Source organism: Aegilops tauschii, chromosome 1 (genome assembly GCF_002575655.3).
Source record: "Aegilops tauschii subsp. strangulata cultivar AL8/78 chromosome 1, Aet v6.0, whole genome shotgun sequence".
NCBI classification, from domain to species: domain Eukaryota; kingdom Viridiplantae; phylum Streptophyta; class Magnoliopsida; order Poales; family Poaceae; genus Aegilops; species Aegilops tauschii.
The window spans coordinates 492,378,063-492,389,369 of NC_053035.3; positions in this window are offsets into that span (position 1 = coordinate 492,378,063).

Here is an 11,307-nt window from a genome sequence, read left to right on the forward strand (position 1 = left end):
TGTGTTAGTAGTAGCGCGTGTCCGTAACCCGCGCTACTACTATTAATTTCAAAAACCATATATATATATATATATATATATATATATATATATATATATATATATATATATATATATATATATATATATATATATATATATATATCGACCCCGTGCATGCTCTCAATGGTGTCAATGGTTCGATCCAACGACGTCACGGGTCGGAGGTGCGGAAGGGTAGCGGCGGACCAGATCCGACGACGGCTGTTGGAGAGGGACCGGATCCAGTGTAGAGCAAGACGACGGTGTGAGGATCCTCTTGGCGGCCAAGGCGGGGAGCTCCTGGTTGGCCATGTCGACGACCTGCGCAGGCATGTGCACGGGAGGTGAGTAAAACCGAAGGGAGAGGGAGAGGGAAAAGCGAAACAAGGGAGAAAGGAAGGAGATTGAGGGCGCATCGTGGCTGGTCACCGGTGGTGAGGTGCGACGTCGTGGTGGCATGGAGGCGATGTGGAAGACAGACGAGCTCTTGGACGCCAGCGACGCGAGGAGGCGGACTCGTTGGGCGCCATGGAGGAGGAGATGTGTTGGGGTAGGAGCACCATGGGAGAGCCTATGAAGAGAGGGAGGAAAGTGAGGGAGAGAGGAGGGATTCGGCCGAGGACATGGGGACTTCACCTACCTCATACTTAGTAGTAGCGAGGGGTATAAACCCGCGCTACTACTATCAGTAGTAGCGCGGGTTTATACCCCTCGCTACTACTATGGCATGTCCGGGGGGGGCACGGTAGGGACCCCTTAGTAGTAGCGAGGGATAAAAACCGGCGCTACTACTATCAATTTAGTAGTAGCAAGGGGTAAAAAACCCGCGCTACTAGTCAGTAGCTGTAGCGGGGGGTATAAACCCGCGCTACTAGTAAGCGTCTGCCTATAAGCTTTTCCCTAGTAGTGGTCATGTCTTCATCGGTTTCAGAAATCCGGTATGAACAGCAATGATGCGTAGGATGACCTGGCAGTAATTTCATAACATCAAGGCGACCTTTCGGAAACATCCACACAATCCTTCGGGATTTTCTGTTGAAAAACATAGTAATAACTTCGTAGTTAGCAATGTAGTTGAGTTTTAGAAGAATTTATGCAAAAGATGCACGGATGTCGTAATAGTAAAAAAATCTTACAATGACATCTCCATGGATGTTACCGTAGTTTAACACGTGCACTAGTGGCACGTATTGACCATAATGTGGAGGAGTTTGACAATATATATTGTAATTCTTAAGATCATCACTAGTGCAGAACCGGGCTTTAGCGCCGGTTCGTAAGGGCCTTTAGTGCCAGTTCTACAACCGGCACTAAAGAGTGGAGACTAAAGGCCCCCCCTTTACTACCGGTTCGGCACGAACCGGCGCTAAAGTGCCACCACGTGGCACGAGCCAGGCCCGGGTGCTGGTAGACCATTAGTACCGGTTGGTAACACCAACCGGTACTAAATGTTTGGGGGGGGGGGGGTTGGTTTTATTTTTTATTTTTCCATTAATTTTGTGTTTTCCATTTAATTCTTTTTTGTTTGCTGGTATTTTACGATACTACATATTGTACACGTTATGCATATATAAATAGATTTTCTCGTAGAACCGCATATATATATATATAAATATATCATCGAATGTCTCACAACCACCACCATTAATTATTCACACATACACATGTATATATATACAATTTCTCCTACATGTTGCCTTGGTGCCTTCGGAGCACGATGACAAGTGGTTCATGGGGGCGGTAGCAGGTAATAGTATTCTCCTTTGGGATCTATGACCTGGTCGAGCAAAAATCCCGCTATTTCCTCTTAAAGTGCTAGTATGCGCTCCGTTGGTAGGAGCTGCTCCCGCACCTCTCTGAACTGTTAAGAAGGAGATCAATATGCATGTGTATTAGTTGTGTGACTAGATATCGATAATGGTGTAAAAATTTGTGAATAGTGTTCTAACAAACGTACCCAGTCCTGTCTTTGAGATCTGCTCCTTTCGGACGCCATCATGCGAATGTTCTCGCAAACATAGTATGCACACAGATCAGTCCCCGACGCCTGCTTCAGGGCCTTTACGAGAATGGAATTGAATCAGGTAATGATTAATCAAGCATGATAATTAATTAATGGTATTAAAACAAGAATTAAAGAGATGGTAGCTAGCTAGCTAGCTAGTACTACTTAATTACTTACCTTGGGTCGATACCAAAACAGCTTTTTTGCCCATTTGCCTGGAGTCACCTTGATGAACTTTGCCCAAGCCCTGCCCGCCGGCAAAGAAAATTAATAAAGGCGTTATTAAATAGTTCATATCAGGAAATGACGAACTAAATAGGCCGAGATATAGTTAATAATGATTGAAATTAACTGTTGACTATCCCAAACAAGATGGTGCAGTCACTTTCTTTTTTAAGTAGTGAGTCCAGTACTTCAACTTTTCCTTCTTCAACTTTAATGTCTAACAAGATCCAGTGAAAACTGCATGCGCACACGTTTCCATGTCTTAATTAAGCGGGCATGTGCATAACACTAATCAACTACCCTAAACCCTATACACTTAATTATTAACATCTAGCTAGCTAGTAAGCAAAAACAGAATTTGTAGTACAAGACAGTGTGACTCACAGGAAGTTGTAAGGAAGTAGTATATCTTCATTGGTATTGAAGCGCTTGAAGAACTCTAGCATGCTTTCCTCTAAACTTGCTCGACAACTTGGAATATTCCATGTGTACTCATTAATGGTATTTGGGTCAATGAACCCAATGCCATAGCGTCCAGATTTTTTTCATTTCATACATCTTCATCCTGCATAATAGCACAGAAAAGAATATAGTGAGGATAATTACAGGTAATGGTCACTACAGCTAGCTTGAGACTTAAATTACAGAAAGAAATCACTTACAGACAATAGAAACTGACGATAGATTTGTTGAGTGCGTCTTGATTGTATAACTAAAATAGTTCTGAATACTCAACGGACACAACTTTCTCATGGAAGTAATGCTCCTCCTTGACATTCAACATGAGGGACTCTCGATTGGAAATCTTGGTAATGTTCATGTACCATTGATGCAATTCATACATTCTCGTTGGGAGGTTCTTGACCTCGTCTGGCTCGACCAAAGGTTGGCCCCGGACACACTTCCGTTTTATTTCCTCCTCTCTAAGCGGAGACATGGGCTCGATATCGAGGAGTTGTCCAACAGTGATCTTGAGCATTTCAGCCTGCATTATATGCTCCTCGGTTATTACCACATTGCCCAGCTGGGGAACGTAAACGGTTTGCCCACAATAATATTGGGCACGCTTACTCTCATGTGTTGTTGGCACAACAAGCGGGGGATCGATTGCGCCGCCTGTTCTCCCAGCTGGGGAACGGTTTTCCCGCATTTTTTGATAGCGGCTTGTTGGCTCGAGCTCGCTTCTTTCTGTAGTCGTGCTCGATGTGCCTTCCTGATTTGGCGCTCATAGTCTGAGTCAACAGGCTTGGGAGCTGGTGGTCTAGCCATACGAATGAAGTGGTCAATCTTTTCCTCAGGCACTTTCTGCCTCGGCGGTGGTGCCGGTTTCGGTCCAAAATGGGCGTCCACTTGGGCCTTCACTATGGCTTCGTTTTGCTCCTCGGTCATGTCGTAAGGCCTCTGAGGAAGAGGAGCGAGGCTTGGACCATATTTATATTCTAAATTTTTTAACATTTCTATATATATATAACTAACATTTCTATAACATTTTTAATATTTCTATAACTAAAAAACAGAAAAATTGCTAACATTTCTATAAATATTTCTATAACTAAAAAATAGAAAAATTTATAGAATTTCTATATAACTAACATTTCTAATATTTCTATAACTAAAAAACAGAAAAATTTCTATAACTAAAATATAACTAAAAAACTAAAAAACTATGTGTGTATGTGTGTGTGTGTGTGTGGACATGGCGGCCGGGGTAGGAGCTCACCGGCGAGGCGCGGGGACGGGGACGGGGACGGGCGGTGACGACGGGGATGGGGACGGGGCGACGACGGGGACGGGGACGGGCCGGGCGGGGACGACGGGACGACGGGGCGGCGCGGCGACGGGGACGGGGACGGCCGGGGCGGCGACGGTGACGGGGACGGCGATGGACGGCGACGGGGACGGCGATGGACGGCGACAGGGATGGCGACGGACGGCGACGAGGGGCAGCGGCGACGGGGCAGAGGAGAAAGAAGCAGAGGGAGAGATGAGAAACTGAATTTTTTTGAAGTGCTTTCTTATATAGAACACCCCTTTAGTACCGGTTGGAGCCACCAACCAGTACTAAAGGTCTGTTTTGGCCAGGCCAAGCGGCGGGAAGCGCCCCCCTTTAGTACCGGTTGGAGCCACGACCCGGTACTAAAGGGTGTGCACTGCCAGGCGAGGGGCGCAGAAGTTTAGTCCCACCTCGCTAGTTGAGGAGCGCCAAGACCAGTTTATAAGCCCCGGCGCGGGTACTGCATTGAGCTCCTCTCAAAAGCAGGCCTTCTGGGCCTACCTCTCCTACTGTGCCTATGGGCCTACTCGGCTTGCGGGCCTGCATCCTGGCCCAACTACAGGTTGGGTTTCTAGTCGTATGCAGGCCGCTCTGGCCTAGTAGGTGGGCTTTTTTATTTTCTTATTTTTTTAGTTTTCAAATTTGAGTAGTTTAAATTTTGAATTATTTGAAATTTGTGTGAATCACTAGTTTGTGGATAACTTAACTTTGAAAATAGATTTTCCAGTGATTCTTTTTTCTTATGTTTAATATTAGTGTGTTTTATCATTATATTCAATTTGGTAATGCTTAGGTTATTTAAAAAATGAAATGCCTTTGTAACAGATGAGTTTTCGTCCGAAACCCTGATACTTCGAAAGAGATTGTCCATTTTGTACACGAAGTGCATCCAGTTTTTGCGGTAACCCTCTCTACTTTTTTGCACATGCTATGTGGGTGAAATTATGATACCATGCCAACTTTCAACCTTTTCTGAGTTCATTCGAAATGCTTTTCAATTTCAGGGTCATTTAGCTGAAAAAAACAGTAAATGCATGAAAGAATTTGTTTGCACATAAAATTTCTTCGCGTTTCAAATGCCAAAACACATAACTACCCTAATTATTATAGAGATTCCCTCCTGGGTGTGAAACACAGAAGAAAGTGATGATAGTGAAGCCGATCACATCCCAGATCTTTGGGTGTGAAACTTTTTCTTCGCGTGTGTCCCTTTGCGCTGTAGCCATGGAATATCTTCATCATTTAACTGGATGCTCGGGTCAATATTCACTGTGAATGGAGCAATATCATCAAACTTTTCATAATCTTCTGACATGCCTGTCTTGTCATCCACTCGCACGATGTTTCTCTTCACAGAAAGAACTATGTGGCACTTTGGCTCATCGTATGATGCATTAGCTTCCTTATTTTTTCTTTTTCTCGGCTTGGTAGACAGTCCTTCACATAGAAAACCTGTGCCACATCATTGGCTAGGACGAATGGTTCGTCTGCATATGCAAGATTGTTGAGATCCACTGTTGTCATTCCGTACTGCGGGTCTTTCGTTACCCCGCCTCGTGTCATATTGACCCATTTGCACCGAAACAAAGGGACCTTCAAACCACGTCCATAGTCAAGTTCCCATATGTCCTCCATGTAACCATAATATGTTTCCTTTCCCGTCTTGGCTGTTGCATCAAAGCGGACACCACTGTTTTGGTTGGTGCTCTTCTTATCTTGGGCGATCGTGTAAAATGTATTACCATTTATCTCGTACCCTTTAAAAGTCATTATATTCGAAGATGGTAACTGGGACAGCGAGTACAGGTCATCTTCAATAGAGGCGTCATGCATGGTACGTGTCTGCAACCAGCCGGTGAAACTCCTGGTTTGTTCACGTGTAATCCAGTCATCGGACCGCTCCGGGTGTTTGGAGCATAGAAAATTCTTGTGTTTGTCCATATACGGAGCCACCAAGGTGGAATTCTGTAGAACTGTGTAGTGTGCTTCAGTGAGAGAATGTCCATCCATACATATTAGTTGATTCCCTCGTAGCGTGCCTTTTCCATCCAGTCTGCCCTTATGCCGCGATTCAGGAACACCAATCGGCTTAAGGTCAGGAATAAAGTCAATACAAAACTCAGTGACCTCCTCATTGTGATGGCCCTTGGAGATGCTTCCTTCTGGCCTAGCACGGATATGAACATATTTCTTTAAGACTCGCATGAACCTCTCAAAGGGGAACATATTGTGTAGAAATACATGACCCAAAACGTTAATCTCTTCGCATAGGTGAACTAGGACGTGCGTCATGATGTTGAAGAAGGATGGTGGGAACACCAACTCAAAACTGACAAGACATTGCACCAAATCATTCTCTAACCTTGGTATGATTTCTGGATCGATTACCTTCTGAGAGATTGCATTGAGGAATGCACATAGCTTCACAATGGCTAATCGAACATTATCCGGTAGAAGCCCCCTCAATGCAACCGAAAGCAGTTGCGTCATAATCACGTGGCAGTCATGAGACTTTAGGTTCTGGAACTTTTCTTTACCATGTTTATTATTCCCTTTATATTCGATGAGAAGCTAGACGGTACCTTAATACTGAGCAGGCATTCAAAGAAGATTTCCTTCTCTTCTTTGGTAAGAGCGTAGCTGGCATGACCCTGATGTATGCCGTCGTTTCCGTGCATACGTTGCTGGTCCTCCCGTGCCTCAGGTGTATCTTTTGTCTTCCCATAAACGCCCAAGAAGCCAAGCAGGGCCATGATACGTCTCCGTCGTATCTACTTTTCCAAACACTTTTGCCCTTGTTTTGGACTCTAACTTGCATGATTTGAATGGAACTAACCCGGACTGACGTTGTTTTCAGCAGACTTTCCATGGTGTTATTTATGTGCAGAAACAAAAGTTCTCGGAATGACCTGAAACTCCACGGAACGTATTTTTGGAAAATATTAAAAATATTGGAAGAAGAATCCACGTCAGGGGGTCCACACCCTATCCACGAGGGTGGGGGCGCACCTGCCCCCTGGGCGCGCCCCTGCCTCATGGGCCCCCTGACGCTCCACCGACCTCAACTCCAACTCCATATATTTGTGTTCGGGGATAAAAAATCAGAGAGAAGGATTCATCGCGTTTTACGATACGGAGCCGCCACCAAGCCCTAAAACCTCTCGAGAGGGCTGATCTGGAGTCCGTTCGGGGCTCCGGAGAGGGGAATCCGTCGCCGTCGTCATCATCAACCATCCTCCATCACCAATTTCATGATGCTCACCGCCGTGCGTGAGTAATTCCATCGCAGGCTTGCTGGACGGTGATGGGTTGGATGATATTTATCATGTAATCGAGTTAGTTTTGTTAGGGTTTGGTCCCTAGTATCCACTATGTTCTGAGATTGATGTTGCTATGACTTTGCTATGCTTAATGCTTGTCACTAGGGCCCGAGTGCCATGATTTCAGATCTGAACCTATTATGTTTTCATGAATATATGTGAGTTCTTGATCCTATCTTGCAAGTCTATAGTCACCTACTATGTGTTATGATCCCGCAACCCCGAAGTGACAATAAACGGGACCACTCCCGGTGATGACCATAGTTTGAGGAGTTCATGTATTCACTATGTGTTAATGCTTTGGTCCGGTACTCTATTAAAAGGAGGCCTTAATATCCCTTAGTTTTCGCTAGGACCCCGCTGCCACGGGAGGGTAGGACAAAAGATGTCATGCAAGTTCTTTTCCATAAGCACGTATGACTATATTCGGAATACATGCCTACATTACATTGATGAATTGGAGCTAGTTCTGTGTCACCCTATGTTATGACTGTTACATGATGAACCGCATCCGGCATAATTCTCCATCGCCGATCCAATGCCTACGAGCTTTTCACATATTGTTCTTCGCTTATTTACTTTTCCGTTGCTACTGTTACAATCACTACAAAACCAAAAATATTACTTTTGCTACCGTTACCGTTACTTCCATATTACTTTGCTACTAAATACTTTGCTGCAGATACTAAGTTATCCAGGTGTGGTTGAATTGACAACTCAACTGCTAATACTTGAGAATATTCTTTGGCTCCCCTTGTGTCGAATCAATAAATTTGGGTTGAATACTCTACCCTCGAAAACTGTTGCGATCCCCTATACTTGTGGGTTATCAAGACTATTTTTCTGGCGCCGTTGCCGGGGAGCATAGCTCTATTCTTTGGGTCACTTGGGATTTATATCTACTGGTCACTATGAAGAACTTGAAAGATGCGAAAACAACAATTTATCCCTCAACTACGAGGGGAGGTAAGGAACTGCCATCTAGCTCTGCACTTGATTCACCTTCTGTTTTGAGTAAGCTTGCGACACCTAAACCTGCTTCTGCTATTAATTCTGATATGTCGCATGTTATTGATGATGCCACTTCTGCTATGCATGATACTTATGATGAAACTACTTCTATGCTTGATACTACTGTGCCACTTGGTGAATTTCTTGATGAACAACTTGCTAGGGCTAGAGAGAATGAAATTATTGAAACTGATAATACTGAAGATAGTGATGATGAAGACTCTCCTCCTAATAAATATGAATTGCCTGTTGTGCCTGAGGGTTATGTTCTGGAAGAAGAAGCTGCTAGAGCTATTTTAGCTTGCAATGATAGATATGATCTAAAGAGGTTATTAGCTAAATGGAAGCAGCAATCTCTTAATGTTAGAATGAAACCTGACCCTGATTTTGCTACTTCACCTATCTGTGTTACTGATAAGGATTATGAATTCTCTATTGATCCTGATATAATTACTTTGGTTGAATCTGATCCTTTTTATGGCTATGAATCTGAAACTGTTGTGGCACATCTTACTAAATTAAATGATATAGCCACCCTGTTCACTAATGATGAGAAATCTCGCTACCTTTATATCCTTAAAATATTTCCGTTCTCATTAAAGGGTGATGCTAAGATATGGTTTAATTCTCTTGATCCTGGTTGTGTGCGTAGTCCCCAGGATATGATTTATTACTTCTCTGCTAAATATTTCCCTACTCATAAGAAACAAGCTGCTTTGAGGGATATATATAATTTTGTGCAAATTGAAGAAGAGAGTCTCCCACAAGCTTGGGGGAGGCTTCTCCAATTACTTAATGCTTTGCCTGATCATCCTCTCAAGAAAAATGAAATACTTGATATCTTTTATAATGGACTAACCGATGCTTCCAGAGATTACCTGGATAATTGTGCTGGTTCTGTTTTTAGGGAAAGAACACCGGATGAAGCCGAGATTCTATTGAATAGTATGTTGACAAATGAAAACAATTGGACACTTCCTAAGTCAGCTCCTGAGCCAATTCCTGAGCCTATTCCTAAACCAACTCCGAAGAAGAGAGGTGTTCTATTTCTCAGTCCTGAAGATATGCAGGAGGCAAAGAAATCTATGAAAGAAAAGGGTATAAAAGCTGAAGATGTTAAGAATTTACCTCCTATTGAAGAAATACATGGTCTTAATTTACCGCCTGTCGAAGAAACATATGATCTTAATCCATCACCTATTGAAGAAACTCATGGTCTTGATAACCCGACACAGGTAGTAAAGGTAAATTCTCTCTATAGATATGATAAAGCTGAAATACCTCCTACTAAGTTTGCTAGCCAATTTTGGATGAGTTTGATAACTTTATGGTTAAGCAAGAGGATTTTAATGCTTATTTTGGTAGACAGCTAAAACAAAATGCTTATATGATTGAACACTTGGGTGATTATATGTCTGGAGTTAAAGGTGAACTTAAACTCATTAGTAAACATGCTTCTATGGTTACCACTCAAGTAGAACAAGTACTTAAAGCTCAAAACGATTTGCTCAATGAATTGAATAGTAAGAATAATGACTATGCTGTTAGAGTGGCTACTAGAACTAGTAAAATGACTCAGGAACCTTTGTATCCTGAAGGCCACCCTAAGAGAATTGAACAAGATTCTCAGAGAAATAATATAGATGCACCTAGTCCTTCTAAAAAGAAGAAAAAGAAAAATGATAGGACTTTGCATGCTTCTAGTGAACCCATTGCTGAACCACCTGAGAATCCAAATGATATATCTATTTCTGATGCTGAAACACAATCTGGTAATGAACATGAACCTAGTGATACTGTTAATGATGATGTTCATGTTGATGCTCAACCTAGTAATGATAACGATGTAGAAATTGAACCTGCTGTTGATCTTGATAACCCACAATCAAAGAATCAACGTTATGATAAGAGAGACTTTGTTGCTAGGAAACACGGTAAAGAAAGAGAACCATGGGTTCAGAAACCCATGCCTTTTCCTCCCAAACCATCCAAGAAAAAAGATGATTAGGATTTTGAGCGCTTTGCTGAAATGATTAGACCTATCTTTTTGCGTATGTGATTAACTGATATGCTCAAAATGAATCCTTATGCTAAGTACATGAAAGATATTGTTAGAAATAAAAGAAAGATACCGGAAGCTGAAATTTCCACCATGCTTGCTAATTATACTTTCAAGGGTGGAATACCTAAGAAACTTGGAGATCCAGGAGTACCCACTATACCATGCTCCATTAAAAGAAACTATGTTAAAACTGATTTGTGTGATCTTGGAGCCGGTGTTAGTGTTATGCCTCTCTCTTTATATCGTAGGCTTGACTTGAATAAGTTGACACCTACTGAAATATCTTTGCAAATGGCTGATAAATCAGCTGCTATACCTGTCGGTATTTGTGAGGATGTGTGTGTTGTGGTTGCAAACGTTACTATTTTAACGAACTTTGTTATTCTTGATATAATCCCGAGGACGATAGTATGTCTATTATTCTTGGAAGACCCTTTTTGAATACTACAGGGGCTGTTATTGATTGCAACAAAGGCAATGTCACTTTTCATGTTAATGGTAATGAGCATACGGTACACTTTCCGAGGAAACAACCTCAAGTTCAGAGTATCAACTCTATTGGAAAAATTCCATCGATTATTTTTGGAGGTTTTGAATTTCCTCTTCCTACTGTCAAGAAGAAATATGATATTCTTATTATTGGGGATGTGCATATCCCCGTTGAGGTAACATAGTGTTATTCAAAATTTCTCCAGTTTCATGTTATTCGGAATGAGTTTGTTAACAAGACTTGATCAACCTTGTTAGTGGATTCCTTTTGATGAGCATGAGATGGATGAAATTAGAAAGCACAACCTTCTGTACCCTCCTTTTACTTTCTGTTATTTAGTTGAAATAAAGTAAAAATAGTATTTTTCTGTGTGTTTTCTGATTTATCCGTGCAATATAA